Consider the following 12196-nt stretch of genomic DNA (forward strand, 5'->3'; position numbering starts at 1 on the left):
ATTGCTTGACTATAAACGATGCATTACTACTCGTAGAGTAATATAGGCGCACTTTTTCAACGATGAAAACACGATAAAGTTGAATTTAAAGCCGTTTTATTTAACACTGGTGTACCGATATTATACCGGTTTATCGATCGACGTCACTACTCACTACCATTAACCATAGAATGCATACGTTGCAATGCTTAACCAATCCAATTGAAACGCGACGTAGCGTTCCGATGACCGCTTTGCATAGCAGCTTCCATACAGTTCGGTGAATAAAGATAGTAAATGGCGCACGAGTATGACAAACACGCCGTTAACATGCAATCACTGTAGCAGCGCCATTCTGTTGTCCGCCTCCATGTGAAGTTCTTCACTCACAACATTGTCCACTACCGAAGCAAGCACAGCGATCTCCGTTGCTTCTAATTTCTCGCAAATCTCCTTTACGTGTTTATTGGTCATAGGCCGCACTATAGAAGGTCTTTTTCGTCGTTTATCTGGAGCCAAACCTTATTAGTTTAGATTTCGCTTTGATGGCATTTTGGAAAGTGTGATCTCGCGAGAATGTGAGAGTTGCAAATCCCCGCCGAACCTAACGTTAATGATTACCGCTCCTGCTCGTAACGGCCGCTAGGGCCTACTCACCAGCCGCGTTAGTGTAGCGAACGCAGTCAAGCGTAACATGACGACTGGTATTATACAGGTTACGCCGAACCCCGCCAACGAGAGCAAGCTGGCTATTGTTTTACATCGGCTGTAGGCATAGACATCCTATCCTATAATACTAGACAGGCCGCGACCAATGAATTAACAGTAGCTCAAACGAGATTCCGCGCCGCCATATTGGAACATTACATGCTGGGCAGAACAGTGTGGAAATATGGCTGATCATAGCTATTTCAACAGCGATCAAAAATCGGTACAAAGTTCGCGACGAACAGTTGGTACGCAATGTTTTGCTATCCACTGTGGAAATCAACAAAACAGAGAATCAAAGGAAAAAGGAATCTCGTTCCATAAGTACGTATACGCTGTGCAAATGTGCTATTATTATTAATATAAAAATGACTGTATTCACCCATGTAAACACATGCCGATACAACAGCGGACACAAGTTCAATTGCCAATTCCCATCGGAATTCGACTTACCCTATCGTGATGTTAATATGTTGTACATGTCTAAGGTTAATCAGGACCAATAATCAGTTAACGGTAGGCTATAATGAGTGTAAAATGCATCGAAATCTAACTAACATATAATATTATAGGATGGCAAAATGACTCACTTTTCATTCATGAAAACACACCATCCAGCACAGACAGACCCCTTGGCTATCAATGGCAATGGCCTAATATGACTGTTTGGAGCTTAGTCTGTTAGTAGGGTTCCGGGTTCCCCAGTAGTACTATATTGAGTACTGTCATTATTTAAAAAAATATTTATATTCAAATTTCTTATATTTCTTTTTCACCAGACAAGTGAATGTAGCACAATATTTAGTGGTGTTGTAAAATTTATCTGGGACAGCTTGTACTAGCTACTAGCATATATGCCGGCTATGGCATGTTGATTACCACTATCAGGCACTGATTATTAGGTGGTCAGGACAGAATACCCCCCGGAAATCACCCCCCAGACCAATTACCGCCGACAATTACCCCCGGACAATTACCCCCCACATGGCATTCACCCGCCCCATGCCATTCAACCCCGGACAATCACCCCCGGACAATTACCCCCGGACATTACCCCCGCGGACATTTACCCCCCGACAATCACCCCCCCGACATTTACCCCCCGGACAATTACCCCCCGGACCAATTACCCCCCGGACATTTACCCCCGGACAATTACCCCGCCGACATTTTCCCCCGTCTCATATTACCCCCCGCACAATTACCCCCGACAATTACCCCGGACATTACCCCGGGCACATTACCCCACGGACAATTACCCCCCGGGACATTTACCCCCCGAACAATTACCCTCGCACAATTACCCCGACAATTACCCCGGACATTTACCTCCCGGACATTTACCCCCGGACATTTACCCCTGGACATTTACCCGCCCGGACAATTACCCCCCGGCATTTACCCCGAACAATTACCCGCCCGGACATTTACTCACTTGGTGTTTATTATTCATTGTTGAACCAGTGATACAGGCAGGAGGTCGAGGAGGAGGGAAGAAGGTGTGGAGGAGGAGGGGGAGAAGGTGAAGAGAAGGTGGTGGAGGAGGAGGAGAGGAGGAGAGAAGGTGGAGGAGGAGGAGGAAAGGAGTGGAGAGTAGGAAGGAGAGGAGAATGTGTGGAGAACGTGGTGGAGGAGGAGGAGGCGGAGAGAAGGTGGAGAAGGAGGACGAGGGGGAGAAGGTGGAGGAGGAGAGGAGGAAGGGAGAGGAGGAGGAGGTGGAGGAGAGGAGGTGGAGGAGGAGGAGGGGGAGAACCTGGGGAGAAGGTGGCGGAGGAGGAGGGGGGAGAAGGTGGAGGAGGAGGAGGGGGAGAAGGTAGCGGAGAGGGCCAGGTTGGTGAAGCAAAGGGGAGAAGTGGTGGAGGAGGAAGGAGAGGAGGAGAGGAGGTGGAGGAGGAGGAGGGGAGAACGTGGGAGAAGGTGGTGGAGAGGAGGGGGGAGAAGGAGGAGGGAGGAGGTGAGATAGGAGGAGAGGAGAAACGAGTGAGGAGAGGAGGTGGAGGAGGAGGGGAGAGAACGTGGGGAGAAGTGGTGGAGGAGGAGGGGTTGAGAAGGTGGAGAAGGAGGAGGAGGGGGAGAAGGTAGTGGAGGGTCAGGTGGTGGAGGAGGAAGGGAGAAGGTGGTGGAGGAGGAGGAGAGGAGGAGAAGGTAGAGGAGGAGGAGGAGTGGGAGTGGATGAGGTAGAGGAGGTAGAGGCGCCCTCCGCTACCTCCTCCCTCCTCCACCTCCTCTCCTCTCCTCCTCCACCTCATCTCCTCCTCCTCCTCCACCCTCTCCCCCTCCTCCCCCTCCTTCTCCGCCACCTTCTCCCCACGTTCTCCCCCTCCTCCTTCTCGTCTCTCCTCTCTTCTCCTCACCTCTCTCTCTCCTCCCCTCTCTCCCACCCTCTTCTCCTCCTCCTCTCCTCCTCCTCCTCCTCCTCCACCACCACCTTCTCCCTCCCCCACCACCTGGCCCTGCCGCTACCTCCTCCCTTCTCTACTCCTCCACCTCCTCTCTCTCCTCCTCCTCCTGCCTCCTCTTCCTCCTCTTCCTCCACCTCCTTCCTCCCTCTTCTTCTCTCCTCCCTCCACCACCTTCTTCCCTCCTCCTCTACCTTCTCCTTCGTCTCTAACTCGCTCCTTCTCCTCCTCCTCCTCCTCTCCTCCTCCTCCCGTCCCTCCATCTCTCTCCTCTCTCCTCCTCCCTCTCTCTTCTCCTCCCTCTCCTCTGTCCTCCTCTCCTCCTCCTCGTCCTCCTCTCCTCCCCTCCTCCTCCTCCACCGTCTCCCCCTCCTCCTCCTCCTCTAACCGTTCTTCCCCTCCGCATCCTCCACCACGTTCTCCCCCACGTTCTCCCCCTCCTTCCTCGTCCACCTCCTTCTCCTCCTCCTCCTCCACCTCCTTTCTCCTCCTCCACCACCTCCTCACCTTCTCCCTCCCTCCTCCTCCACACCTTCTTCCCTCCTCCTCGACCTCCTGCCTGTATCACTGTTCAACAATGAATATATAAACACCAAGTGAGTAAATGTCCGGGGGTAAATGTCCTGGGGGGTAATTGTCCGGGGGGTAAATGTCCGGGGGTAATTGTCGGAGGGTAAATGTCCGGGGGGCTGATTGTCGGGGGTGATTGTCCGGGGTAAATGTCCGGGGGTAATTGTCCGGGGGTAAATGTCCGCGGGGTAATTGTCCGGGGGTAATTGTCTGGGGGTAAATGTCCGGGGTAATTGTCCGGGGGGTAATTGTCCGGCGGGAAATGTCCGGGGGGTAATTGTCCGGGGGTAAATGGCATGGGGGTAAATGGCATGGGGTAATTGTCTGGGGGGTAATTGTCCGGGGGTATTGTCCGGGGGTGATTGTCCGGGGGTATTTGTCCTAGAACCAAAAAAGTGGCAACAAAATATCTTTATGATACATTTTATGGTTAGCCATTAGTTGCACTCATCCTCCTCACCTGATATGTATGAGGCATCCTAGGTAATTTATGCCCACCATCTACCTTTATGTTATAAATTTAAGGTTCTGTTTATTTTTTTTAACTGCTCTAGGCTGACACAATGGCATGGGATGATAATGCATGTGTTATATTTCAAGTTCCCAAATAAGGAAAAGAAAGCTCACTTCCACAGAGAATGGGTGAGGGCCTGCCCGCAGGAAGTGCCAACCAGGGGATCGATCTCTTGTGTGCAGTGAACATTTCCTGGAATCAGACCTGTGGACAAGACCGTACAGACCACGCCGTCTAAGAGAAAATGCTATCCGTTCATGTTTGACTTGCTAGAGCATCTCATTGTAAGTCATGCACTGTTACAAAAGTGTGTTGTTTTTTGTATATAGCAAACTAAGTTTAAAATAATGCCTAATATATGATTTTCTCTAACTACATGTCAGCATATGTTTTTCTATTTAACATGTCTAAAAAAGTGCACTTTCTCAATACCATGATTAATGTATTATATACTAGTAGTAGGAGAGAAACATGGAAGTACAGTGGTATATGCTAGTAAGAGCATCCATAGGAATTTAGTTAGGGGCTCTCTTTTACAGCCGAAGAAAGTGCCCATTCGAGTAACAAAGAATTCCAAGCAGAAGAAGTTGGCGAGTGATGATGACAGCCAACTGGAACATCTTCGCAGAGTGCCAGGCCGACATACTAGTGCTGGCGTTTCTGTATGGTTGTTACTATTTTAAAAATCCTGTCTATATTTTAGTACATAGTACCTTATATTATTCATACCCTGGGTATGAAGATCTTGTGTCTGACCACATCTGCATATGAGCGGGAGTACTTTCATGTTGTTTTAGTGAGGACACTAGGTGTACATGAGCCGTTGGGATATTTTGTCATACAATCACAAATATCTGTTGATATGAATTTGACACAATTTCTTACTTTATGTACAGGATTCACAGTTCAGCATTGAGCAGTCCTTCTAAAACTGAAGTCAAGTTTTCGGCGGAACGTCGCTCTGGAGGACTAATGTCCAGGAGAACAAGAACTTGCAAGCATCGCGAGAAGCGCGCCAAACTAACCTGCAAGGCCTCTGTTTACTCAGCTGAAAGCAAAAGAATCTGCTTGGAACAGTTTCAGATTGGAGGAAAAGCTGGAATTCTGATGCAAGGTATGGTGAACATGAGATAAGAATTTATCATTAGTAGTTATCCTCAATGGTGATAGCAGGCGAATTTTATGCACATACACAAGTATTTCACAAATTGATCAAAACCAAACTGGTATTTTACACATGATAGAGGTCTCTCAACTAGATCTGTTTCGTGAAAACGCAACCCCTGACGAACTATGCCGAGGACACAAAGATCCTTTGCTCTTACTCTGCTGCACCTGTATTCGCCCGAAGAGCATACGAGTTCATCAGACAGAGCTTCTTACATCACTCCTTCACCCACGATCACTTAGAATGGTAACAGAAAAACTTGCTGTGCTATTTTATAACATTATATCATAATATCAAACAAACATAATTCAATTGCTATTTTCTCTCTCAAGTAAAACTTTATTAACTTGTATCTAATATATGTTTATTGTGTGTGAGAATTGCACAGATTTTCGCAATCTGACATGTATATGATGAGCCATACGGAGTACATCTGTTTAAGCCTGGCTACATTTTTGTAGAAAGGAATATTTATATGTCAGTAGATTTAATCATTATAACGTGCATTGCAATAATTGTCCAATAATCTGTTTGTAGATGGGCTAGAAAAGAGTGGACCTCAACTCCAGGGATCAACACAGCTATGATCAACAAGCTTGATTGAAAAGAAAAAGAGCGACCGCTGAAAAATACCACTCAGATGGTTTGTACGGTTTTTCTTGCATACACTCTTAGATAAAAACTGCATCAGTGTTTACCTGTGACTGTGTATTACATATTGGTAATAAGTGACTTTCCCATATAGAATTTGGTTTATTATTTTACTAAATATTCTTGATACAATTTTAGATGGCTCTATATGACTGCATGTTCTACTGGTTTTGTTTACAGCTGCTCTTTCATGCTTTTGATGCAATGGCTATTTCGTCAGCAAAGTGATATACGATCGAACATTCCACCAAGAGTTGCTAGGGTTTGTCGACCCTTGGGACAGGAGAGGAGAAGAAAAAAAAACCGCGCAATAAACGAAAGTCCTGTTTTCATGGTTGTTGGCTTGAAGGGTGGCTGGAAGACCCGGTTGCGCCTTCTTCTTCACAACCGACCTTTCAGCGGGAAACACAAACTTCTTTGATGAATGGGTGTGTTTTGCAGGAAATTGGAGCGAGTGTGGCTTCGTTATCCACTCCCTGACTATGGATGGTCATGCTTCAATCAGGCGATTTTGCACGTTACTGTGGCAACTCTATGGATCTACGGAACTACACCATATTTCCATGGTAGAATTCAAATTTTATATTAAAGATCTCGAAACCCAGCATTTGTTTTAAACTATCTGAGTATCTTAGCACAAGACATTTCTATTCTCTATCCACAGTATTGTTAATGCAATTTGTTGTAATATTGCAAATAAATTATTGTTGATCTTATGCGGTTGTTAGATTTCATCCACAGTTCTCACGGATCTGGATCATTTCATGACGGTGTCATTATGATCAAACTGCTACGCAACTGTTTGGCGCATACCAGGGACCATGGACGGACTGAGGATTGGCAACTGTGACTGGAAAGTACTTTGCCATGATCTGCACGACCCTTCAACAAAGTATGGCGTCTGAGTTTGCCAACAAGCTGTCAAAGAACCACTTGGGACTTCACCAGAGAAGATGAAAAGTACAATGCTTATTAATGGATTTGTCGGAATAAAATGACATCCTTTACACTGAAAATTTCCAATGGAATTTGGAGAGCACCTTCTTTCCATTACAATACATGATAAAAAGCAGTTTATCTTTAATAACACTGATATGATTTGTTAACTATGCATGCATTCAGGTTCATACTTTTGTCATTGAATGAATGTTGTCATTTTTTAACAAGGTGTCGTTAGCTGTGCCAACCTTTTCATCCGTCGGTGCCAGGCCTTTGGAAATTGGCGCGGATCTTGGGATTCCCACAGTGTGATGGCTCTGAAGCAACTTGCAAGTTCATCAAGGTTTGTAACTTAATTATTACTGTAACTACATCTATACTATATAATTCCCTCCAATCAGTTAATTCTCTATAGTATCGTTTAATATAGAACTATTTGCCGCTATTTTTGAATAATAATTGGGTGCGCTTTTTCGGCAAATTTTTGCGCTTAGGTGCAGGTTGCATGGCAACCCGCCAGGCCTATTACGAAATGTTAGTTTAAAAAGTATTGTTGTTGGAAACAAAAAACCTCTGAATATAATGTTGAATCGAAAAAATCGTTATGTTATTCAACTCCACAGCATTTGAAATCTGTTTTATGAATTATGTTTCTTGTATATAGAATCTGTTATTGTAGCATAGTTGATCAACTAATTTGAACGCATACTAAATATAATGATCTCCTATGGCAAAGGATACAAACAACGCCAGTCATCTTGGAACTTGGAGTACAACTTCAGTTTTCTTAGAATGGCTGACGCATACTTTAGATCCTTGAAACTGGTCCCAACATTCAACTTTGAACACAGTTCCAAAGGTTATCCTCAAGATAAATTTTTTCCTGTTTCCATTGATAATGTCTCAGGTGGTCCGTCTTCTTTTATTTTAGGTTTCAACGCGTTTGTTGACATTGCTTTATATCATCTGACATGACCTTGTATCTAACACAACCCGCGTTCACACGTAGCAAGAGATCCGGTAATTAGCGTATCACGACGAGTGCAAAATGCGCGGTCCAAGATATACGGTATCTAAACAGATCCGTATTTGTGATGTACAATACGCGGCTTCTCGACCGATAATTTGCCGTCGCTTGAGAAATCCGGATCTCTTGGACCCGACATTTCCTCATGTGAACGCTAAATACCGGATTTCTTGAAGGCCGCGTTATTTTATAGACTGGCTCCGCGCTCGGAAACAGTTCCAGTGTAACGCGAGTGGAACTGTCGAGCGCGCGAACCAGTCCTAACGTATTTTATCGGCAGTGTGGTGCACATTGCAGTTGGACAGTTCCAGTGTAACGCGCATTGCATTGTTTATTTCGCATTGTTCGCTTGATTGTTTAAAGCAGCTCGCAGCTCGCAAATACCGTATTTATGGAGCCGCGAATCAGCGTGTGAACGCTCGGCCGCGTATTTGTCTCAGATTCGGTATTTCGCAAATACCGTATTTCTGGAGCCACAAATCAGCGTGTGAACGCTCGGCCGCGTATTTGTCTCAGATTCGGTATTTCGCAAATACCGTATTTCATAAGTACGAGGTCTCGTGTGAACGAGGCTACAGTTAATGTCAGCGAAAAGAAAATCACGTTTATAAATTGGCAGATTTTATTAATCTTTTATTTTATTTAGGTGGACATTGAAAATCAAATTGGCACAGTTTTATTTTTAAGTTTAGACAAACATAATTCATTGATAATTTGATATCATGTATGATCCTAATTATTTTGAACAGAGCAATGTGACTTTGCCTTATTATGGTGTACATGTATAAATAATGCATGTTGATGCATAATCAGTAAAATCTGACATTTATTTCGAACAAATTTGCAGAAAGACGGGCTTCTTTGGTATGATTGTCAACATCCACAGTCTCATGGGCTTGGTGCATGACTTGTTAGAAGGTGACACCCCCATCCAGAAATACGTCCTGACCTACAAGTTGAGCCAAGACCACCTTGAGTTGTTTTTCAACTCAATTCGCAGATGTGGTAAGTTAATGTATACTTTACTTTTAAGTACAGGTACAATGTACACTGTCACCTACATGTACATTAAAATGGCAAGAAATTTAAACAGTTCGATAGCATAAAGACTTCTAATGCTTCGTAATACAATAAACTTGAAAATGTTTATTGCACTGTATTAAGCATTGTGCTCGATTTGCATGTTATACAGGTGGATGGAACAACAACCCCAATGTTGTGCAGTTTGTGTCAGCTTTTCGAAAGCTGCTGGCAAGGAGCTGTGTTTCCACAGCTGGCACCACAGGGAATGTGACATCACAGGATGACACAGTGTTGCTTTCGGATGCCACACAAACTTACACGCCACCCACACTCTCACTCTTTAAGAGGGAAGAGGAGGAATTGCCCTGTGAGGATCCAGGAGAGTGCCCGATCACACCATCACAGCAGGCAATCACTAACATTGTGGTGTACATAGCTGGCTATGTCACCCGCAAGCTGCTACGTGTTGTCAGATGTGAGCCATGCCGTACATCACTGGTGAAGCAGGCTGACACCAGCAACTTGACATCTCACCAGTTTATTCCTCTGCGTGACAATGGTGGCTAGTGGTACCAGCACAAGGACTAGTCCATATCTTGTTGTGCGCTGAGCGTTGCCTTCGGGGTCTCACTGGCAACAGAGTGAAGAGCCACACACTAACAACACTAACAATCCAGGTGCTTGGAATTGTTGGCCAAAGCGATTCTTTGGAACTAGGAGAGCACATCATCCAGACAGCACATGGTGTGGAAAACCATTTCTTCGACTTGGTTCGTCTGAGTGTTCGTATATTCCATGACATTCGCATGTTCCACATGGTCAAACAATATAACCTGTCATTAAAGGGCAAAAATGTTCGTCACCACCTTAATAAAACAGTACTGTTCATGGGCCAGTAAAGGGGAGCAGCGGTGGCTCAGTGGCTTGTGTGTCTGTCTACCGGGCGAGAGGTCCCGGGTTCGATCCTGGTCCTGCCACATGAAGGTTCACAAGTAACCTTAGCTCTTCACATCTTCTCATCTCATTCATCGGACTTGGTTGTCTTAACTGTTCTTAGCTCGTGACGTTAAAGAACCAGCCATCATCATATGGGCCAGTAAATTGATCATGTGTGTATATATATATATATATGTTGGTATTAAATGTCTACATTAAATTCATCTATAGTATAGCTTTATAGCTTTATTTTACTATTTTATTGTAAAAGGTTACTAATGAATGTATTGTCTATATACATATGGTGATTGTTGGAAACGTCACAGCTGTGATGATTAGTGAACAGTGATGATCAGTGAAATATACTAATATTAAAAAAAAAACATTTTGTTTTGTGTGTGTGGGGAATTACTAATTAGCTAGCACAGGGAATAAATCCACAGTATATTGTTAAAACACACTACATACACTGTAACACATATTTATTTCAACCATAGCAATAACCTGGATGACTTGTTTAAAAAAATAATAGTTTCAGCTCTTACACATACACATTCATGGGAATGAGTACATTGTTTATGTACAAATACATCCAAAATTACACTGTCCCTGATATATTAGGTGTCTATGGGTAGCACATGTATCATGACTATAGTATCAGGAGCGTATAATAACAAATACATTTGTCATTATACGCTCCTGGTATATCCATGCCACATGCGTATATTTAGGCCTATATTCTCTAGCTTTATCGGTCTTCTTCACTTCGAAATTGATTATTGTTTTATTTATTAGTCATTTTTGACAAGTGTGTAGTTCCTCAACAAAAAATTAAAAGCATGACAGTCAAGTTTCGTTCGATGCAGCGAGCGACAGCGAGTCATCAACACACACACACATGTGTATCTGTTTATTTGCATGCTGTAGTGTTTCAATATGGCAACCGTATTGCGCGTCATGATTGGGCAACGGCCGTTCTAGTGTTAGTTAGATTTCTATGGCTGTAGGTGTTGAACAACAGTAGAGGGCAAGGGCGTCCATAGGCTGCAGGTCTAAATAAGCATCGAACAGAAATTAATAAAAAATACGCACACTGTTACCGCGCTTACAAAACATACACCTTATTCATGTTAAATAACTACAGATTCGTGCTCTATGCTCCGCTCGAAACTTTTGCCAGCTCTATGATGCGAATTTCTACAGAGTGATCGGATCCCGTTTCATACACAAAAATGGCCGATCGGCGACCATGGCTACGCCACTGATCTCTATAATATAATCTGGATAGGGCATTGGCCACGTGTCAGTGACGCTACACGTCCGCCATCTTTCCACTCGCAAAAGTATAGGGATCCGATCTAGCTGCGAGCGACTACTAGCATAGACTGGTCCGCGCTTGACAGTTCCACTCGCGTTACACTGACTCGCGCGGCGCGCTCACTTAATGCGAGTGGAACTGTCGAGCGCGGACCAGTCTACTGCTAGCAATCTCCACTGCAAGCAACTTTACCTTCTCCAGAAATACATTTCAAATTCATTTGTTAGAGTAGAGAATGCCATCCTGTGCAACCATCATATGCACTAACAGGCAGTTTAAGGGATGTGGAAGGACATTTCATTTGTAAGTTTGAATTAAAAATGGCAAATTTATGATAAAAGCAGCATTATTATATGACCAACATCAACTTTTTCTGTGGAAAATTCTGCCAGCAATGGCGTACTACTAGTACTTAGTCAAATGTCACTTTGAACCAACTTTGAACCTACTATATTATTGTGTAATGTAACTACAGTATTTGTAGTTGAATGACTGCTATGTCTATGCATTTTATATGTTTAATAGTTTGGAAAATTAATTAAGAAATTGAGCATTTCATAATGCTAGCGCAGTACAGGCTACAGCCGTGTATTGTGATTTTGTTGTTTTGTGTGGCGAACCAGCCCACAGCCACAGACGCAGGCACTTAGAGCATTCCAATATATATTCGGACATCCATCTTACACAGTGATCTTGCTACACGTACACGCATGATTGCGCAACGGGACACTCTGCTGATTGCCGAAAATATACAATATATGCACTGCTTCCGTTTATCTTTTCATTCGTCCTCTTTCGCTCTCTCTCTCTCTCCCTCTCTCTCTCTCCCTCTCTCTCTCTCTCACACACGCACAGCTCTCTCTCTCTCTCTCACGCTCTCTCTTTCACACACCTCTAGCTCTCTCTCTCTCTCTCTCTCTCTCTCCCTCTCTCTCTCTCCCTCTCTCTCTCTCCCTCTCTCTCT

Source organism: Priapulus caudatus, unplaced genomic scaffold (assembly GCF_000485595.1).
Source record: "Priapulus caudatus unplaced genomic scaffold, Priapulus_caudatus-5.0.1 Scaffold1102, whole genome shotgun sequence".
NCBI classification, from domain to species: domain Eukaryota; kingdom Metazoa; phylum Priapulida; class Priapulimorpha; order Priapulimorphida; family Priapulidae; genus Priapulus; species Priapulus caudatus.